At 37.9% G+C, this 20,093-nt stretch overlaps 1 protein-coding gene across 2 annotated transcripts in view; it reads left to right on the top strand.

Moving 5' to 3' along the window:
- Positions 1–20,093, top strand: part of sema5ba (sema domain, seven thrombospondin repeats (type 1 and type 1-like), transmembrane domain (TM) and short cytoplasmic domain, (semaphorin) 5Ba) — a 156,007-nt gene that overhangs the window by 179 nt on the left and 135,735 nt on the right. The window lies entirely within an intron of this gene.

Raw genomic sequence — 20,093 nt, 5'->3', positions numbered from 1 at the left:
ATGTGGTTATTTATAGAAACCGCCTCTAATGTTCTTGGAGTAGGATGATACTGTGAAGTACTTTTACAACTTCTGCGGTCAGATTTTACTGACTATCAATTTTTCGAGACTCTGTGTTTTTTTTTATTTCTTCGTGAAGAACATATAGCCTATAAGCTTAATATAATTACATACGTTTATTTTATCCCCCTCCCCCCAAAAAAAGTAATTGATTTTCCAATTTCAAAATATGTTTTAGAATAGTTACCAGTGGATGAGTAGGCTAACATCTTTAGTAGGCTAATGTTGATATTTTTAGTATTTATTATTGAACTCTTCGTTATCCAATAAAACTGGATATTGTCAGATTTTCTCTCTTTATGGTGATAACAAACCCTTCATGGGAATGTAATATCTTTAAACGTCCTTTTCTCTAATTTCCTAAAGAACATGAATGTTTTAAATTAAAAGGATTCAGAAGAGTATTCTTTTATCCTGACAAAGAATTTACTCGCTGCTCACGTTCTGTTCAAGATCCGAGGAATTTTGCTTTGGAATCAAAACGTTCGTCCTCAGCTGCAAAATGCGCTAGCCTATATTTTACTCTCTTTTACCTTCGTTTAGCTTTTGAAGGTGTTCCCTTTTGCATACTTTTACTTTTCACCGAAAATAATTTACTTTTGCACAGTATGTGCGAATAAGTCTACCAGAAAAGGTGGAGGGAAGGGTTTAACATCTCTCGGCTATCTAGTATAGGCTCTATCTGTGTGCTTTCGAGCAACTTTATAAGCGTTAACAAAAAAGCTATTCATATTGTGTTTATTGTTTAAATTGGTAGCCTTTTTCTTTTTTTTCCCTTTTCTTCAGTCAGCCTATGCTTGTAAGTGAAGGACAGCCTGTCACTCAGCTGTCATGTGATTGATGTTCAGTGATGATGTTATTTTCAAGGTAGAGATGACTGTATAATGGCCTACAACCTATACAACAGCAAACGTAAAGTTTATTTTCTTTGTATAATTTAAGCTCGCTTTGCAACACACAAAAGGTACCAATGCCGAAAACAGAAGTAGGCTAGCCTAGTCTACAATAAAAAACCTAAGACCAGTTATGAGAAAAAGTAGAATTTTTGAGGACGAGTAGCCTCTCCGACTCCGGTCAGAATCAGGAATGAGAACAAGTAGCCTACCTAAACAATAGCCTACAATACCACCACATCTACATTAGGCCAATAGGCTACCGATATTTTAGGGAATGTTGGTTGGTGCTAAACCGATTATTGTTGGCGATATCTGCAGACATAAGATGTCTGATGTGGATGGCACTTAATTTGTCAGCCTCGCGCATTAATAATGAGCTAAATCTGTGCTTCTGCTTTGTTACACTTTGTCAATTTCTTCAAAATTTGAAAACCTAGCTGTTTTAAAACGTGTTTTCATTTTCTTCGCTTTTTCCCACTATCGTTTGAATTGAATTGAAATGACTGAGTTTGGTGTAAATTATGTTCAAGTTCTCTTGAACCGGAGAGCAGGTGTACAAAACATAGACTGTAGCGCTGGTCAAAGACGGTAGGGGGCAGTCTCTAGTCTTGTAGTTAAAGCACTCCCTGGTAAGAGAGAAGGCTTATAGTACACAAACGTTAGAGAAGGAAAATCACCTGTTGGCCAGGCACACTTTAAATCAGGGCTGCTAAATCCTGGAGATCAACTTTCCCTCGGAGATTTAACTGCAATCAAACATAGCCTACCTGAAGCAATAATCACAGTCTTTTGGTTCATCCCGCGGTAGCCTAACAACAACCGCAACGTTGTTGAAAACGCAGACTGTTATGAAAAGCAAATGATTGAGCTGTCCAAATCGGTTCCAATCCTTAGATTTAACATTGTTGGCTAAGTAGAAATGAATGATAGATGCATTTGTTCTTTTACGCCAAAATCAAAGAGCTTTTATAGATCAAAATGTGCACGCTCACATGCTCTCCTACATTGAGGTTTGATATAAGACTGATCATCCTGTTTACTAACTAAACATTAGTTTGGAAAATGCTTCAATAGGTTTACTGGGTTTGAAAGGAAGACTAGTCTTACAAGTTAGTCATCAAATATTTCTCTTCAAGACTCCTCATAACCTTTTTTATGTCATTGCATAACCTAGATGCGTCTAATTTGATATGTAGAAAAGTAAGACTGGTTAACCACTAACTGAGTTGGTCTAATTAGTTCTTAAGACAGTCTTAAAACAAATATTTATGCAACTGGCCCCTGGTATATTATTCTCTAAAAATCTTTTGCTTTGGTCTAGTGGGAAAACCATTGCAGATTGCTTTGAAATATCTGTTTTTCATCCTTGATTGTAAAAAAGTAAAAAAATATATTTCCCAATTATAACCGAGAACTCATTCTCTCATTTAAAGTGTGAATAAACAAGGTCTAGCTTATGTTTTGCTTGACTGTCCTTAGGTGGATTTAGAGATATATTTACCCAATCTTATTCTAGTCAAGTACCGTCTGTCCACTTATTCTACCTAAAGACCACTCACCGCAATGTTTACATGGATGTCTCCTGGAAAAGCGTGGGTTTGTTGAGCTGAGAGTTCTCTAGGATCAATCATCTCAATTGCTTATTAATGATGCTTCTTTCTTCTTGGGTTCTTGATAAGGATTTCTATAGATTCAGACTGTTTTCAACATCAATCAAGAGAAAACCTCAAGGGTGTCCTGTCCTTATAGTATGGCTCATTCTGAGGGGTCTGACACTCCATAGTCGATTGTCATCATTCATATGATGAAGGAAGTCTGGAGCTATTGTGTTTGTCTACGTGTGCCTGAGGCGGCTTGTGAACGTCTCTCTTAACCAAAGAGCCTGTTTGTTTGCCGGTCCACTAAAGGCTTTTGTGTATGAGTATTAATATTCATACAGCTCCCACCCCCCCACCACTACCACATGTGCCAGTCGATTCATGTGTTTTCGTAGTGCATGAGGCCTCTCTTTTCAAATGTAAAGTAGGTTTTCGTGTGTAATGATCTTATGAGATCCCTTGTCAGTTTGAAAGTAAAGAAGTAGTCTTATCAGGACATCGGTTACATGCATCCGTAGTAGTGTTGTCACGATACCAAAATTATGACTTCGATACGATATCAGACTAAAATATCGATATATCGATACTAAATCGATACCACAGTAAAAAAATAAATAAATAAGATAAGATGCTTAATATGACAACAGAACTTATTATTCATTGTTATTTTTACTAAAAATTCATGTGGCCAGCATGTTCCTTAGGGTTGGGCATCGTTTTGATTTAAACAATTATTGATCAATTGATCAATTACTATTAAAATTATCTCACAAATTTTTGCTATCTCAATGTATTTTTTACAATGGGGTAATTGTGTTGCAATAGCTTACACACAGCACAAGGAAGCTGGATTTCGAATGGTAAATTGAATTTAAAAAGACGAGTAAACAGTAATAAAATAAGAACAAATAAACAGATTACAAACAATAGCACAAATAAATGCAATAGAATAGAAGATACAAATTAAACAGACTGCTTTATTTTTTCAGGTAAGTCTAACATTCAGATAAGAAACTGAATTAAAAAAATGCATAGTAATTACATTTAAAACAACATTGGATAATGTTCTTTGTAAAAAAAATTCAATAGCGTACAGATGAAACTATTAAAGTTACACACGTTGATCAGTCAAGAGCAGTTGATCGTTTGTCTTTTTGTAGTTTGAATAGCAAATGACTGCGGTCCCTTTAAGACTAACAGACGCATGGATCCTAAACACTGTTCCTGTTACTCGTTCTTCCTGAACTGTTTGCGACTGTGTTTACGTTAATACTCTTCCAGATGTGCACTGATAATTCTTGGAGTGTATTTGACCAATAATAAACTGGAAAAGGAAGCAAATGTTTGCACTTGTATCATGTCAGAGGCGGCTTTATTACGGTAGGCTATGTGTGTGTGCGCTTCAGATGTGGAGCACGAAATCTGCGGGGATTAGTAGAATTAATTTATGTGCAATCCCGCGCGAAATTCAGACCGATCACACACTAACACTAACACACTGTCATGAGGAAAAAGTCCAGCAGAACGCGCGTTCGCCGTGCTCAGAGGTTAACCGGGCTGAGTGAGAATATGCCGGTGTGTGTGTCAACTCGCTGACGGTCAGAGAGGAGAGCGCAGCTGATATCGATACTGTAAAAACTGAGAATCGTATCGTTTCAGATATTCCAGTATCGATATATATCGAAATATCGATATTTTTGACAACACTAATCCGTAGTGAGTGACATCCCTAGTAATGAGACCTGAAAATGCAAGGAAATCTGCTCATTTGTATTTGATATCAGCATAAATAATTTTAGCACTTGAGAAGTGATGACTTGGTAGCCCTTATCAAAGTTTTAGCGGTGCATACATAAGATGTGCCATGTGAATTATTTCTGATGTGGAATCATCATTTGAGAGGGGACAGTGTGGATGAAAGTTTAATGGGAAAGAACTTGATCTGACTGGCTATAGATATGACTGCGATGGAATAGTGTCAATGTCAAGTGCACTTCTGCCTTGTTTTAGGTTTAGTTTGGTATTAAGATCACCCAAAAATGAAAATTCTTTTCTTTCTTCTGTGGAGAATAAAATAAGATATAATAATATTTTCCATACAATGGAAGTCAATGGTCACTGAAACAGTTTGGTTACAAACATTATTCAAAATACCTTTTGTGTTCAGCAAGCACAGTTTGGGGATGTCATGAGGATGAGTAAATGATGACAGGATAATTAGATTATTAGGTCTAATGCTATGAAAAGCTATTAGCGGTTTCTTCATGATACAGTTCTTCAAAATACAGTTTCTAAACTCTTTAATCTCCGTAGAAGCGTTTTCTCTGCTATGGCACTTATTCATTTTAAATATTAGATCTTCTCAAGGCAGAATTCATCTTACTGAATTATCCTAATGATATATATTTCCTTAGGAGCTGGTCTGCTAATATGTTTCAGCTAAAGTGTGTGCGTATGCGCTGTGCTTGAGTTTCTAAGTAAAGGCAGTTTAGGAGCCATTCGAGTTGATCTCATTCAGGTTTTTCAAACCCTTTCTACAAGTACATTTCTAGCTTTTGAGGGGAATGGCGTGTTTAGCTCTTGAGTGTAAAATAAAAGTCAGTCTAGCAGTTCAAACTCACTTTAAGTATGCACACTGCTGTTTCAGAGCACTTTAGAAGGGTGGAACGCCAGTGTAGGTTGACACTTCCTGACCTGACACATTGCTTAAGATTTTTTTTTTAAACCACATTTAAAGAAAGGTTTCTAACAGGCCCTTCTTAATAGTTCTGTAAGTGTTAGCCATTGTGAAACTTTCTGTTCACACTTCTGTTCTGTTCTGTGTTTTTTTATATATAATTATTTCAATATTTTAATCGTGATCATGACTCTCCCCATTAAATAAAGATAATTGTCTGTGATATTGTCACACTGGCAACCCTCTACAATGTGAGTAAATCACTGCGAACAAATGTCACACTAGCTGACAAAAAAAATCTTTAATTAGCCAATGGCTAGTAAATTGTATGATTTCACTCCCCTGTGATTGAGCTAGAGGAAAAAAATAAGATTAGCACTTTTCTTGCTAATTTCATTTCCTTGCTGATCTTTACACACTGTAGCTTGGCTGAGAGTGCCCTCTGTCACTTTCTCTCACACATGTATACTCATCGTAAGAGAAAAAGAGTGGCTTAAACATGCCATGGGAAGATAATTGATGGGCTAGATCTAAATGGAGGGCTCGACAATAAGGACTGATGTGGATGATTACGTTTTGTTATCTGTCCATCATCGTATAAAGCCCATCCTGACAATTTGATTTGTCCGAACAGCTCTCGTTTGAGCATAGTTGCTCCATAACAGATCAAGTCCAGACTGGACTTCCCGACCTCAAATGTTGTGGGCAGGGCTAAGTTCGGCTGAGTTCATGCAGGCTACCATAATTATCTATTCAAAGAATAATCATAGTTAAGCCCGAGTGGCTAGTCAGGCTGAAATGCTACACATCCTGAACCCGTGGTGTCGTTGCTTTTGAAAGAGGAAACTTAGCTTATGGTGTTCCCAGGCCATCTCTGAAAGGGAATAAAGGTTTTTGTGATGTTCTCCATTTTGATTCCGTGATTAGGGTAAATTGTTGCTTTTTATGAATTGCTTCATTATTATTCTTGCTATCAAGAGGTGGAACAGAAGGAGTTTGGTGGCCCTTGGCTACTTCTCAAGAATATTGTAGGGATGCCTTGCTATCTTTTGTTTGCAGATGGGGGGAGGGATGGCGGGATGTGTTGAATTAAAACTATTCCCTAAACAGTTCAGCTGGGTCTCAACTGGGAAACAAAAAGGGTTGCTGGATTATTGTCTTGGTCTGTTCATTTCTGGTAAACCACGGTCACATATTGTTTTTAAATGTGCAACTGTCCATAGCGCAACCCTTCTGAATGTCAGAAATATGGTGTGGATGGATGGCTGCGTACTACTTGGTCTGTGAAATGTGATCTGTGATATGGTTGAGCTGCTTGCTGTCTGCAGTCCTAATTAATACTTGATGTGATTGAAGGCGCTCAATTTGTCGGCAGTCTTATCTTGTCAATGCGTTTGTTGTTGTTTTTTGCAGAATGTCTTGCAGACAGGCGGCAGCTGAAATACAACAAACAATTAAGCCTTGGAACTGACAATTATGTCTTATGTTGTCATGGAGATGTTTTTACTCAAATCAAGCGAGACACATTGCTCACTCTTGTGGGTTCTAATTAAACAAATGCTATACTTTCCTTAATCACACCTTTTTCGCAATTGAGAAATCGCGTCCCTTAGCAAGCTGAAGTTTTCTCTTAAGAGTTTCCGTCAGCTCCCGAAGCCAGTCAGACGAGTGGTGAAATGGAAAGCGTATCTAGATGCAAATGCTTCCAGTTAGAGAACTCAAGTTATTTGTTTGTCGTTTGTCATAGTGAACGGTGGATTGTCATTTTAATATTTGTAAAGCTGGTTTGCTCCTCCCCGCTGTCAAGGAAGGGATGCAGTTGTATGTAAGCGGACGTGAAGGCATGCATCTTTTCTTTGGCATTGTTCGGTCCAAGGAGGCTTCAATGAGGAGACGGGGAAAAGGGTAGAGACCAAAATGCTCCCACAGTTGATTTGCCCATTGTGGGGGAGGAACACTATTCCCATTGATGGTGTTGTTGGTGAAGCCCCCAAAAGCTGGAGAAAGGGGGCCCATTCAGTGCAATGGGTGACCCTGCACAACTATTGGAGATGGGTGTTAGTGCTTTTGTGGAGCACGGTGGGAACATTGTCCCTATTTTAGTGATTTAATACCCCAGGTTTGAGGCACTTTCTTATCTCCCCTTAAATGTTCGTGTTCTGGCCTATATCTTTTTCACTACGTTTCAATACCACTCATTTCTTTTCGTTGGAAAAAGATGAATGAGCAATTTGCAGTCAAACAATCTGTCTTACTCTATAGATATGGAAGCCTGTAAAAGCCTGAGTAAAAGATAAAACCAGTAACTGTGAGATAAAGTTTAAAATAAGAAATAAAACTCATTGCGAGTTATAAATTGATTTTGAGATGTCAAAAGTCATCTTACGTTTTCATTTTTTTTTTTTATCTCACACAAAAAAGGCTTCCATATGATTGTCCAGCATTTGTGTACATAAAAAGTTGTCATTAACAAGTCATGAAAATATTTTTTACAGTGTAGTTTAATTTGTTTAAATTAAGAGTCACTAAATTAATAGTCAAAACAAGCAAATATTGCTTTAAACGTCTTTTCTCTGCCCTCTCACTGCGACTGACAGGTTTCAGAGAATCTTTAATCCAGTGTTTGCACACCTTGGATTTTTTTTTTATCATAACCTCTAAAGCAACAGAGAAATCAATTTCATTCAGCTCAGCTCAATAAAAATACAGGTTATTATTTGGTTTGACAATTCTTTCTTTCATCCTTTGGCTGACAGTCATTTTCAGAAGTGTATGAACTCTGATATTGAATTTTGATAGGTAATTCGAAAAAGGCACAATAGCCCTGCGCATTTCCAAATTGTAGATGTGAATGGAATTCCTTTCAGATCCAGAATGACAGACCATGTAAACTCTGGCTGTAAAATGAGATATTAATTGCCCTTTGCTTTCAGCCACTTTTGAATACAGCAAGACGAATGAACAAAGGCCTCCAAATGGAAAAAAAATGCCACCAGAGTCACTTATCAGGTGCATTCAAGATTCATGCCATGGATTGAGCTTCTTATCTCTCTGACCTGAAGTGATCTTCCTCTTGGGGCCTTGCCTTTCTTCCAGACATTGATCCAATATGTCTTACACCCCATACAGGTCTATAAATTGCCCCCATGAGGGAAAAAACGATAAGATCAGACTAGGTTTCCATAGCCGTGGGGGAAAGTGATACATATTTGGCCTTATGTTGAGTCAAGTCTTTAAGCATACCAGAGATTTAAAAAGCCAGCCCTATGAAGTAAGTTAATACTTAAAGAGCATTTTAAGTTTTAGGCAGGAACATTGGTCTTAAACTTTGTCCATTCTATAGTAGCCTACCTTTTATTTTTTAAAGTATCAACAACAACTTTCTGGTCTTGCCTGTGTAGTGTGGTTGGTTTCTGTTTCTATAGCGATAAGAAGTATTCTCTCGGTTGGGGCGCGAGGTCTGTCTCAAACACATCGACAGACTGAACCCTGTTTGACAGTGATTAATGTCTAACACAGAACATCCAGGGTCCGCCCTGTCTCCATGAGCAATGCTAATCCCATCCTGCACTTATCATCTTTGAATAAACAAGTTAGTATGTAGATTTATGACCAGTACTGATGAGTTAAATGTATGGGGAATACAGGGCTCTGCTTTTGCTGCTAGTTTGTTGGAAATCACGTAGAGGAAAGAAAGAGGAAGAAAGCTCAGTGCTGTAAAAGTTGACATGTTATTTTTTTGAACATGGCTTTCTATCAACAGTAACAAGCACTAGTACTGTCCATGGTAGGCAAACAAAACATGTAATCATGAAAGTCACTTGAATTCGAGAACCGTATCAGTCTAATTTAGAAATGAATTATGCTTGTTTTGTGAACTGAATCATTCAGAGAGGTTTTTTGAATGAACTGAATCAGTTGAGTCTGTGATTCTGTCATCATCTTTCTTTTTGTAGAGCGAGATGTGGTTACCACTCAACCAGATCTGGTGGAAATCATTTTTCTTGTGAAATTTACAATTGTGGGCTATGCAGGCACATGACTTGACCCTGTCCCCACTTCCAACTTCCAAGTTTGTGTCCTTGCAGGGTAATGAGTAATGTCAGGATCTGAATATTATCCTTGGGCTGCGATGGTTTTCTGCTAAATGGCTTTTCTTAATTCACTTGAGATAACATGTAATGGGGATTTCAGTGCAAAATCTATAAACATAGATGGATGACTTTGCCCTTGATTTACTATTAGTCAAGAGCAGCTCACAGTGGTTCTCACACATTTGTCTTATTTTCGTGTTACCCATATGGAAATTCCTTCAGTTATCTTTGTGCTTTTCCTGCTATAGCACAAGGCATGTATGCCAATTGCTTCATAGAATCATGTTGCATACAGTATGATGTTTCATATACTATATTTATAGTAGGCTGTAGGGGTGAGCAGTGAAGCCATTGTCTGTGTATATAATGATTACATTTTTTTTAGAGTACAATGATACCAACTGAATAGCCAGTTTAAAAAAAAAAAACCTTGTATAATTTCTTAAATTTTAGTTTTTTTTAAAAACAGCACTAGGTAACTTTTGCTCTCGGGGTCCCCCTACAGTTGGGAAAAAATATTGTCATCTACTACTGTCGTAAACTCAGTCATCCTACATCAGGGGATGCGCGCATGCATTTATTGACATGACAACCATGATAGCCCTGAACAAGTGATGAGCGGGTCGTCTCATAACCCGCGGACCCCGTATGTCTTTAATGGGTGCGGGGCGGGTTGTAAAAATATATACAGTGGTGCTGGGCAGGCATAATAATTTCAAAAAAGCGGGACCCGCTGGTTGGAAAAAAAGCAGACCAGCGCATCACTAACAGTTACCCTGAACACTGTTCACATGCAGTTGTTCTGCTTGCGTCACATGTGAAATGTCTTCATCCCAGGTACAGTGGCATATGTTTCAGCATGTCATGAATATCATTTTAATGGGTTTTATTTTTTTCAAACGCCAAATGATCGCGATGCTCACGTTTACAAGCCAGTGTCATTATAGTAGCCTAGTCTATCTATTGGTTACCGTTTTACAGAATCTATGATACTTCAATTCAATGTTTGAGTGGTAAGTAGGGCTGGCCGATAAAGCGATAAGTAAGGGATAATGTACACCCAGCCGGTTTTTATCGCAGAATAAACTATTTTATTAGATTAAAGATTAACGAGATTAAATATTTTATTAGCTCTTACGCAAAGCTTCCGCGAAGGAAAACAGTTCCAACCTGCTTTAAGCCTTTATCTATTGCTGAAGATTTGCCATATGCCCTTGCTAAATGTTGAAAATGATTGCTGAAAGGGTTAGTTCACCCAAAAATGAAACCAAGCCTATGATTTACTCACCCTCAAGTTATCGTAGGTGTATATGACATTCTTCTTTCAGACAAATACAATCGGAGTTATATTTAAAAAGTCCAGGCTAACATTAATCCAAGCAGTTGTTGTAGTTTGAAGTCCATAAAAAATGCAGCTGTCCGTCAAATAACGTGCTCCACACGACTCCGATGGGTTAATAGAGCCTTCTGATTCGAATCGATGCGTTTGTGTAAGAAAAATATCTATATTAAAAACGTTATAAAGGAAACCTAGCTGCCTTGAAGTCTTCCATTGTAACCCAGGGCTGCTTGAGCCACAAGATGGCGCCAGCATTAAGCATAGAAGTAGTACCGGTCAAGATAACTGGTAGTACCCGTATAAGCGGGTGTTATCTGGAAATAACGTACCACTGGAATGCACGATTGACCAATCAGAATCAAGTATTTCACAGAGCCGTGTAATAACAATAATTATCACGATAACAGCGGTTCGATAAATTCTCGATATAATGCTTACGCACTATGCGTAATGCTACGCATGCGTATTGCAAAACTGGGCTTCTGGGCGCTGCAAGCACTGTTGTTTACAGTCACAGTGGCTGACAGGCTTAGAGGATCGGTGTGAAGTGGAGCGAGATAGATGAGCGATAGTGAAGAAAACTTAGAGGTAACGACCAGCTCGGATAACATAGATATCATTGACAAGTTAGTTCGCTCAACTTCAGTGGTTTGGAGGTATTTTGGCGATCCCATCCGACATAAAACAGAGCGACGTGCATGGGCTGCTTATCATAGGTTCACTACACAGAATTTATTATAGTGCTTCTTCGAAGTTCTTCCATATAACATTGAGCCCAACACAGCGGTAAATCTACATTAACTACATTCACGCACAGCCTAGGCTTATTATCACCTTGTTAGCTGTAGTGGGTGACTTGTAAGCTAACGCTACCAAACTATAATCACTAAAACATCGGACTTGTACATCGCTATCATAATTGTTTGTCTTTGGTGATGTATTAATGACTCAGCATCACAGGTATCAAAAGAGAAATAGTTTCGTCCGATGTTTAAAATGAATAAAATACACTAGACAGCCCTTACTGGAGATCCACAAATACTGTGGAAATACAACCAGCCCCACCGTCGGTGAGGTGTGCGTGTTGGTGAGATGGGCGTGTGTGTGTGTGTGTGTGTGACAGAGAGCGATGCACGGTGGACCAATCCAATGTGAGGCAAGAGAGGGGGGACTCAAAATGTTTCTTATCTTGAAACGCTTTTTTTTTTTTGCCCGTTTGCATTTTTAGTGCTTTACTACTTACACAATTAAGTAATGATGTTAATGATATACAGTGTAGAGCAAAAAAAAAAAAAAGCTTACCACAATTAATATTTTAAATAAATAAATCTACCTCAGTTTTAATAAATTGTTCACCTGTTGGGAAGTGTTTGTCATGTTTTGGCAATAAAGGATAGTTTAAAACCACAGTTAACTGTCTGTTTTCCACATCTTTCACTCAGGAGCACAAATATGCCTTCAAACATTAAAGAAATAAAGATTTTACATTTATTGTGATATTTATCGATATCGACTGATATGGAAAATTATATCGTGATAATTTTTTGGGGCCATAGCGCCCAGCCCTAGTGGTAAGTAATAATCATAGCAAGCATGACAGCCAAGTCAGCATCGGTCGGGCACCCCTCCTCCTTCTTCAGCTCACGCCAACGAGCAAATGCTGGCCCGATGTTGATCCTCATCCTGCCTTTATTCTGATCACTTTTTCATTTCCTCTTATTGCTTTCCTCCAAAAAAAAACCCTTTTTATGCCGTAAAGCTATTTTTATGCCATATGCCGTAAAGCAGTCGAATTTTGTAGTTCTTTTTGTTCTCGGGTTACTACCCGAAACCCGAAGTTTAAAAGTGCGATTAAAAATGATACAAACCCTGCCAGGCTATGGCAGACATGTCATTCAACCTATTTTAAGTCGATGTATCCTCACAAGAGTCTTGAAAATATATTATGAAGGTTGAAAAGTTACCTAGTGCTGATTTAATATAACATTTATTCAAAACTAAGCTGAATAACATTAAGAAATGGGGTAAAATGTGGGCATCCAATCTGAATTCTGAACTTGAAATCACACTGCTTTCATAAAGTTCACACGTTAGTTATAATGGCTTCACAGAATCACCACCATTGCATTAATTTCAGATATGTTCCGTAATATCTCTTTGTTAGTGTGCTTGTTAGATAATCAGTCTAACTGATATGTTTTTCTATTATTTGGAAGTCATTATTTTGAAGTCATTATCTGTACTTTCTGAATAATGTATTCAGCTTCAGGCACAGAAGCAGATCCCTAGTATGCAGTGGTCTGAACATAGCCAGTGTCAAAACGATAAGGGTAAATGGATAGATAGATGGAAAGCTAGTGACAAGTGAACTTGTCTCTGTAGTCTTTCACAAGAAGAAAGATGTTTTAGGATTTGTACTTTTTTTTATAGTTAAGTTTGCTGTACTGACACATTTCTTTTATAACGCTTTTATAGCTCACTGAATTGCAACCTAAAGTACTGCTTGGGAAGGCTAAGATGGCATGCACAGGAATACATCCTAGGAAGGAAGTGCCACACTAGCACACTTGTGGAAATCAGGCTAGCAAAATGTTTGATGTTTTAAAGTAAATATATCTTCATACAGACCTGCCTTTCTAACAGTAGAGTGCTAGGCCTTGGACAAGGGCCCCATTGAAAGCTTCCCTAGAGGTGAGTTTTTAAAGATTTAGAGGTTTTGAAGGGGATAACGACCTGAATGCCAACACACTCGGAAGTACAAAGGCGCTCATGGAGATGGATAGAGAACCCTCTGGATAACGGGTTCAGTCGATCAGTGAATCCAAGCAATATGCCCCTAGAATACAACCAATGCAACCAATTTAAAAAAAAAAAATCAATATGGTGAGTGTAAATAATGCATTGAAGGATCTTAAGAGTCATCTTGGTATTTGGTTTTTCATTGTGATTTAAAGGAAAAGCAGCAAACGCAAATGAAAAGGTTTTTATTAATTTTACCATCTGAATTTACTTACTTTTTGAAATATCTGCACTGTAAAAAAAATAATCAGGCCCCAATTGAAAATTTTCTATAGTGACTGATCACATCAAATTTTTTTAGGTGGCCAAATTGAATTTCTGTTAATTAAATTGCATTAATTCACAGATTTAAAATTTTGCCAACTGAAAAATTTAGATGTAATCAGTCACTTGAAAATTTTCACTTATGGCTCGACTGTATGGACCACATTGTCCAGTGTGAGTTTTATGTTATCAGATCATCATAAAAAGTTGCTTACATAATCAGTCCCGTATAGCTTTCTCTAGCCTTTAGATATGATGGATAGATGTACACGGTTAAATTCATAAAAAGAATAATAGAAGTTTACTTTTTAATAAAGTTCATAAATATGCAAAGGAAGGAGGCAGGAACCGGTGAACGTTTAAATACTTTAATCAAATAATAAACAAAACGAGAGTAAACCGCGGGCAGCCCCTCACGGACGACTGCCCGCACACACATAACAAAATGTAAACAAAACTCAACGTAAAGTCCAGGCCTGGTCCTCTCTTGTCTTCCACTGTCTTTGCTCCTCCTTTTATACTCCCGTCACTCCGCCGTGGTGAGACGTGACCGGTGTGTCGCGCAGCTGGCACTCATTATCACTCGCCACCGGTCTGCTCTCACGGTCTCTCGCCTCACTGCTTGCCACAATACTTCTAGAGGTTTACATGCTTAGAGTTGTACAGAAATCATTTTAGTGTGTTTGTCCCTCACCGATAAATCCACAACACAACACAACGGATATCTGAGCTCTCTATTGTCATCTCTGTTTAAATGTAAAATTGCAAGTTACTCTCAGAGGAAGAATTGTTTTTTTCGTTAGTTATGCTAAATTGTTATTAGATTTACTTGAAATGTAAGTTTTCTCAAACTTTTTTGAACACTTTTTTATTTAAAAATGTTAAGGGTAAATAAAGCAAACTCACCCATAGTGTACATTTAATGGAGTCTGGATTTTATTTGATCTAGTGCAGTTTTGCTCATGGTTTTTGAAGATGGGGCATCCATGTTGCTTCTACCAAATGATAATGTATTTGTGACATAATTTAGAAGAGTTTGATTGGATGCACATTTTTTGCTGTTGTTGACCACAAAAGAGATATGGTTTATTTCTGCTGCCTTAGAAAAAATATTTAAAAAGCACATTCACTTTTTTGGTGGGGAATGAATAAATTTACTTAGCTTTATGCCGTTGCAAACCTGTGTGGCTTTCTTTTTTTCTGTGGGACAAAATAAGATATTGAAGAACATGGGAACCAAGCATCATGACTTTCAAATAAAAGTTATCTTAAGAAGTGTATCATCATTGCTTTTCCAGACTTCTTTTCTTTTAAGTAAATAATCAGAGTCTGCATTTGTGAGTAAAGTAGCTCTTTAACTATGTATGATTGTCTGGCTAGTTGAATTTTTAGTTTTCCCTGTCAGTGTCTCTATCAGAAAAGACCTGCAATCCCTTTTTCGGGTCATGACCCACAAGCTGAGAACATGTATGGAACCAATGTAATTGAAGTCTTCCATTACTCACGCCTTCATGGGAAAGAAGCTTAAGAGCCACCTCATCAGACTTTCTACCCCCTATGGGAACCAGTTCCATTTCATCTGACCTAAGGTGGGCTGCTTATTCCATAAATACATAGAGCTGATGCTCGGAGGTTTAGATCCAGTGCTAAGCCAACATGAGCCAACTTCACATGTCCCCCCCGCTAAACACCCATCTCCTTCTAACTGTTAACAGCAAACATGTCTTTTTGCATCTTAGTTGGCACTGAGCCCGGCAACCCTCGGCAGTTTACAATGTAGCTGCAGCCCAGGCTTTGACTTTACAAAAGAGTGCTTGTGTTTATTAGGGTTTGTAAAATGACAGAACTGCTGCCACTGTGCTGTGAGTGGAATAAACAAGACATAAAATAGAAGCTTGTTAAGCGTAGACGGACAATTTGTGCTGCCGTTATGCTGCGTTTAGTCTTTTTTCCCTTCTCTTTCTTTTCTCTCTCTCTTGGAAGGTAGTGTCACTGACTGTCAATAGAAGTGAATTCAATGCCAATGTCAGATACGTTTTTTTCCCTTCCATCACATATCTTCTGGGATAGATTTACATCTTCACATGGGTTTTGAATTGATGAAACCATTAACTACCCTGAAGAGCACCTCTTATTTAATGAGTAGGATGGATCAGGCTTTGACAGATGGATTTAATAACCAGAAACATGGCCATAAATGACTTGTGTTAAAACAGTTTGAGTGATTTATGGAAACATTATTTTTATTGTACTGGAAGTGTTTGTTAACAATCCTAGTTCTGCAGTGATCATTTTGACAGTGTTGACAGTTTAAATAAGTCCTTGCGGAATAGCAAATCAGTTTTTAGAATTGTTTCAGCAGAAACATCAATTCTTTATTTTGCCTTTTCAAAACATATCTTGTTCAAAGGCTCAGGGTGACAGTAGTTCCCTAGTTAGAAGATAAATGTAGACTGAATGTTGAATTTCCAGGCAGATCTACAATAGTTAATGTTAAGAGCCAGTGCTAGTTAGTGCAGATAGATCAGTATACCTAAATAGTCTTAAACAGGTGTCTTATTTTCAGGTGCCTAAAACTCAAATGTTTTTTCTGTTTAGTGTGTAGTCGAATGGAGAATAATACAGTAGTCTCAACGTTTACTGTTTGTATATTTTAACGTGCATTCTAGATGCCTTACACCAGGGTTTTTTCAAACTGGGTTGTGGAGACCCCCATGGGATCCTTCAGAAGGTACTAAGGGGTCAGATAATAAAAAGAAAAAGTAAAAATGGATAGTCTACCGAACATTCTAAATGTTTCATTTTTTTAAATGTTTGTCTTCTTTCTTACATATGTAAGATAACATATGTAATAACATATGTCCTTGATTTACTATTATGTAAAACCAATTTAAGTTTCAAAATGTTATGCATTTATACTTATTTTTAATGCCACACTCATAAAAGGTTAATCGTATTTGGGGGTCCTTGGCATCATAAAGTTTGAAAACCATTGCCATGCACTACCTAAAATTTGGGGAGAGTTAGATTTTTAAAATGTTTTTGAAAGAAGTCTCTTAAGCTCACCAAGGCTGCATTTATTTGATCATAAATCAGTGACTAAATTATCTTCTACTTCAGAGTGGGTCTTAACTAGCACAATAAGAATTACCAGTGACGTAAGTGTATGTTGATTGGTGAAAAACATGCACAAAACACTGACACTTGCCATTTTTAAAGAAACTTTACATATACTTCACAAACTAACTCTATTGACATGGACAAGACAAGCATACAGAAAGCTTATATTAACTCCATTTACCCATCACCGTTGTCCACACCTTTGTGTTCTTTTCTCTGCCTTGATGTTATGTAGTATTCCAAGCAGTAGGAAATTAGCACTACTTTTTGCTCTATAAGTTGCATAGCTTGTGCATCTACAGGTGCTGGTCATATAATTTGAATATCATCAAAAAGTTGATTTATTTAACTAATTCCGTTCAAGAAGTGAAACTTGTGCATTATATTAATTAATTACACACGGACTGATATGTTTCAAATGTTTATATCTTTTAGTTTTGATGTTTATAACTGACAATTAAAGAAAATTCCAAATTCAGTTTTTCAGAAAATTTGAATATTGTGAAAAGGTTCAATATTGAAGACACCTAGTGCCACCATCTGATCAGCTAATTCACTCAAAACACCTACAAAGGCTTTTGTATGATCTATCAGTCTAGTTCTGTAGGCTACACAATCATAGACTGGTGACTTGACAATTGTCCAAAAGACGACCGTTGACACCTTGCACAAGAATGGCAATACACAAAAGTTTGTTACAAAAGAGGCCGACTGTTCACAGAGCTATGTGTCCAAGCAAATAAATAGAGATGTGAAGGGAAGGAAAAGATGTGGTAGAAAAAAGTTTACAAGCAATAGGGATAATCGCACCCTGGAGACGATTCTGAAACAAAACCCATTCAACAATGTGGGGGAAATACACAAAGAGTGGACTGCAGCTGGAGTCAGTGCTTCAAGAACCACTACACACAGACGTATCCAAGACATGGGTTTCAGCTGTCGCATTCCTTGTGTCAAGCCACTCTTGAACAACAGACAGCGTCAAAAGCGTCTCCTCTGGGCTAAATACAAAAAGGAATGCTGAGTGGTCCAAAGTTATGATCTCTGATGAAAGTAAATTTTGCATTTCCTTTGGAAATCAGGGTCCCAGAGTTTAGAGGAAGAGAGGAGAGGCAAACAATACATGTTGTTTGAGGGCCAGTGTAAAGTTTCCACAGTCAGTGATGGTTTGGGGTGCCATGTCATCTGCTGGTGTTGGTCCACTGTGTTTTCTGAGGTCCAAGGTCAATGCAGCCGTAACCAGGACGTTTTAGAGCACTTCCTACTGCTGACCAACTTGATGTAGATGTAGATTTCAATTACCAACAGGACTTGGCACCTGCACACAGTGCCAAAGCAACCAGTACCTGGTCTAAGGACCATGGTATCCCTGTTCTTAATTGGCCAGCAAACTTGCCTGACCTTAAACCCATAGAAAACATTTGGGGTATTGTGAAGAAGATGCGATATGCCAGACCCAACAATGCAGAAGAGCAGAAGGCCTTGATCAGAGCAACCTAGGCTCTCATAACACGAGCAGTGGGACCGACTGATCGACTCCATATCACTTCGCAGTAATTCAGGCAAAAGTAAGTATTGGGTGCTGTACATACTTTTCAGTTGGCCAAGATATCTAAAAATCCTTTCTTTGTATTGGTCTTAAGTAATATTCTAATTTTCGGCTTGAGCCTTTTCGATCGCACCACAGAGCCCCCGCGAACGCTATTTCCACCCCGTAACGAGTGCAATTTTTAACGAGGTTTTATGTTGTCTATGATGTCATGAAGCAGACAGGAGCAGCTTTGAAGGTGTTAGTTACAATTTGTGCAGTAGAAGAAAAGGCTGAGACTGAATGTGGCTTGTGTTGCACTGCTTATGTTCAAAAGTTGAACAACCAGCCCTCCAGTCCCTATCTCTAATGTGTTACTTATCTATCTTGGATCTCCGCCGCTAATGAACGCTAGACCGCACAGACATTTATCTGTGAGCGAGTGTACGTTTGATCCTTCATCAATTATCTGTACACTTTACGTCTGCCCTCAGAAGTCTTAATTATGACATTGACAGAGATGCTGCTGATCAGGCCCTCACTCATCTGCTGCAGCGACATTCAGAGCACACAATTTGCTCCGTTTGACCCACTGTGATATGAGAGCAAAGGGAAACAATCATGTTGGATGTAGAAAGCAGCCAGAGGTCATTGTAACATGTCATTGTGAGGTCACATCAGCCATCAGAGACTTTCTCAGGCATCAGGCATAACATTATGATTATAATGCTAATATTGTGTTGGTTCCCCTTTTTCTGTCAAAACAGCCCTGACCTGTCGAGGCATAGACTCCACTAGTACCATAAGGGGTGCTGTGGTATCTGGCACATGGATAGTTTTGTTTGTTTTAGCACAACAAAACGTGTTCTCATTGCATTTTAAAATTAAGGTTGAACTGCTGGAGTTACATGAAATATTTGTTCTTACTACCTTTCCACATTTACAACCAAATTAATGTTTTTACTACCTTTCTGGGCCTTGAAAGTGTTAATTAAATTGCTGTCTTTGGAGGTATCAGAGAGCTGTCAGATTTCATCAAAAATATATAAATTTGTGTTCCAACGATGAACTAAGGTGTCTTATGCACTGTAAAACCTAACAGTGAAATTCACTAAATGAAATAAGTTCATTTTACTTAATGTTACCAAAAAAGTTAATTCAACTTAACAAATATGTGTGATGTTAACTCAAAAATTTATTATTGTAAGCAAACCTCAATCTAAATAAGTTACTAAAACTTTTTAACTCTAATGGTTTAAGTTACAGATATTTTTTTAATCTAGTATTTTACATCTATGGCCAATTAAATAACTACATTTACATTTTACATTTATGCATTTGGCAGACGCTTTTATCCAAAGCGACTTACATTGTATTCAAGGTACACATTTTACATTTTTGTCAAGTCTTGCTTTCCCTGGGAATCGAACCCATGACCTTGGCGTTTCTAGCGCCATGCTCTACTCATTGAGCTACAGGAAAGACTAAAAGCTGATAAAATAAATAAATAAACAATAGTATATACATTAATCTACCTCATATTAAGCCTACAGTTAAGCTCTTTTAAAGTCATTACATTTAGTCATGTCAAAGTATCATCCCAGTGAGTTTCCGAGGTAACAAAAACCGCACCATTTTCCCTCCTTCAGTCCAGTCACAGCAGGACGGCTCGCGCTACAGTCAAGAAAAACAAAAGGTAGGCGTTTCAAACTTATTTA

This window comes from Pseudorasbora parva, chromosome 5 (genome assembly GCF_024679245.1).
Source record: "Pseudorasbora parva isolate DD20220531a chromosome 5, ASM2467924v1, whole genome shotgun sequence".
NCBI lineage: Eukaryota > Metazoa > Chordata > Actinopteri > Cypriniformes > Gobionidae > Pseudorasbora > Pseudorasbora parva.
Note: the sequence above shows the minus strand (reverse complement) of the source record. Positions and strands in the feature narration are given on the sequence as shown.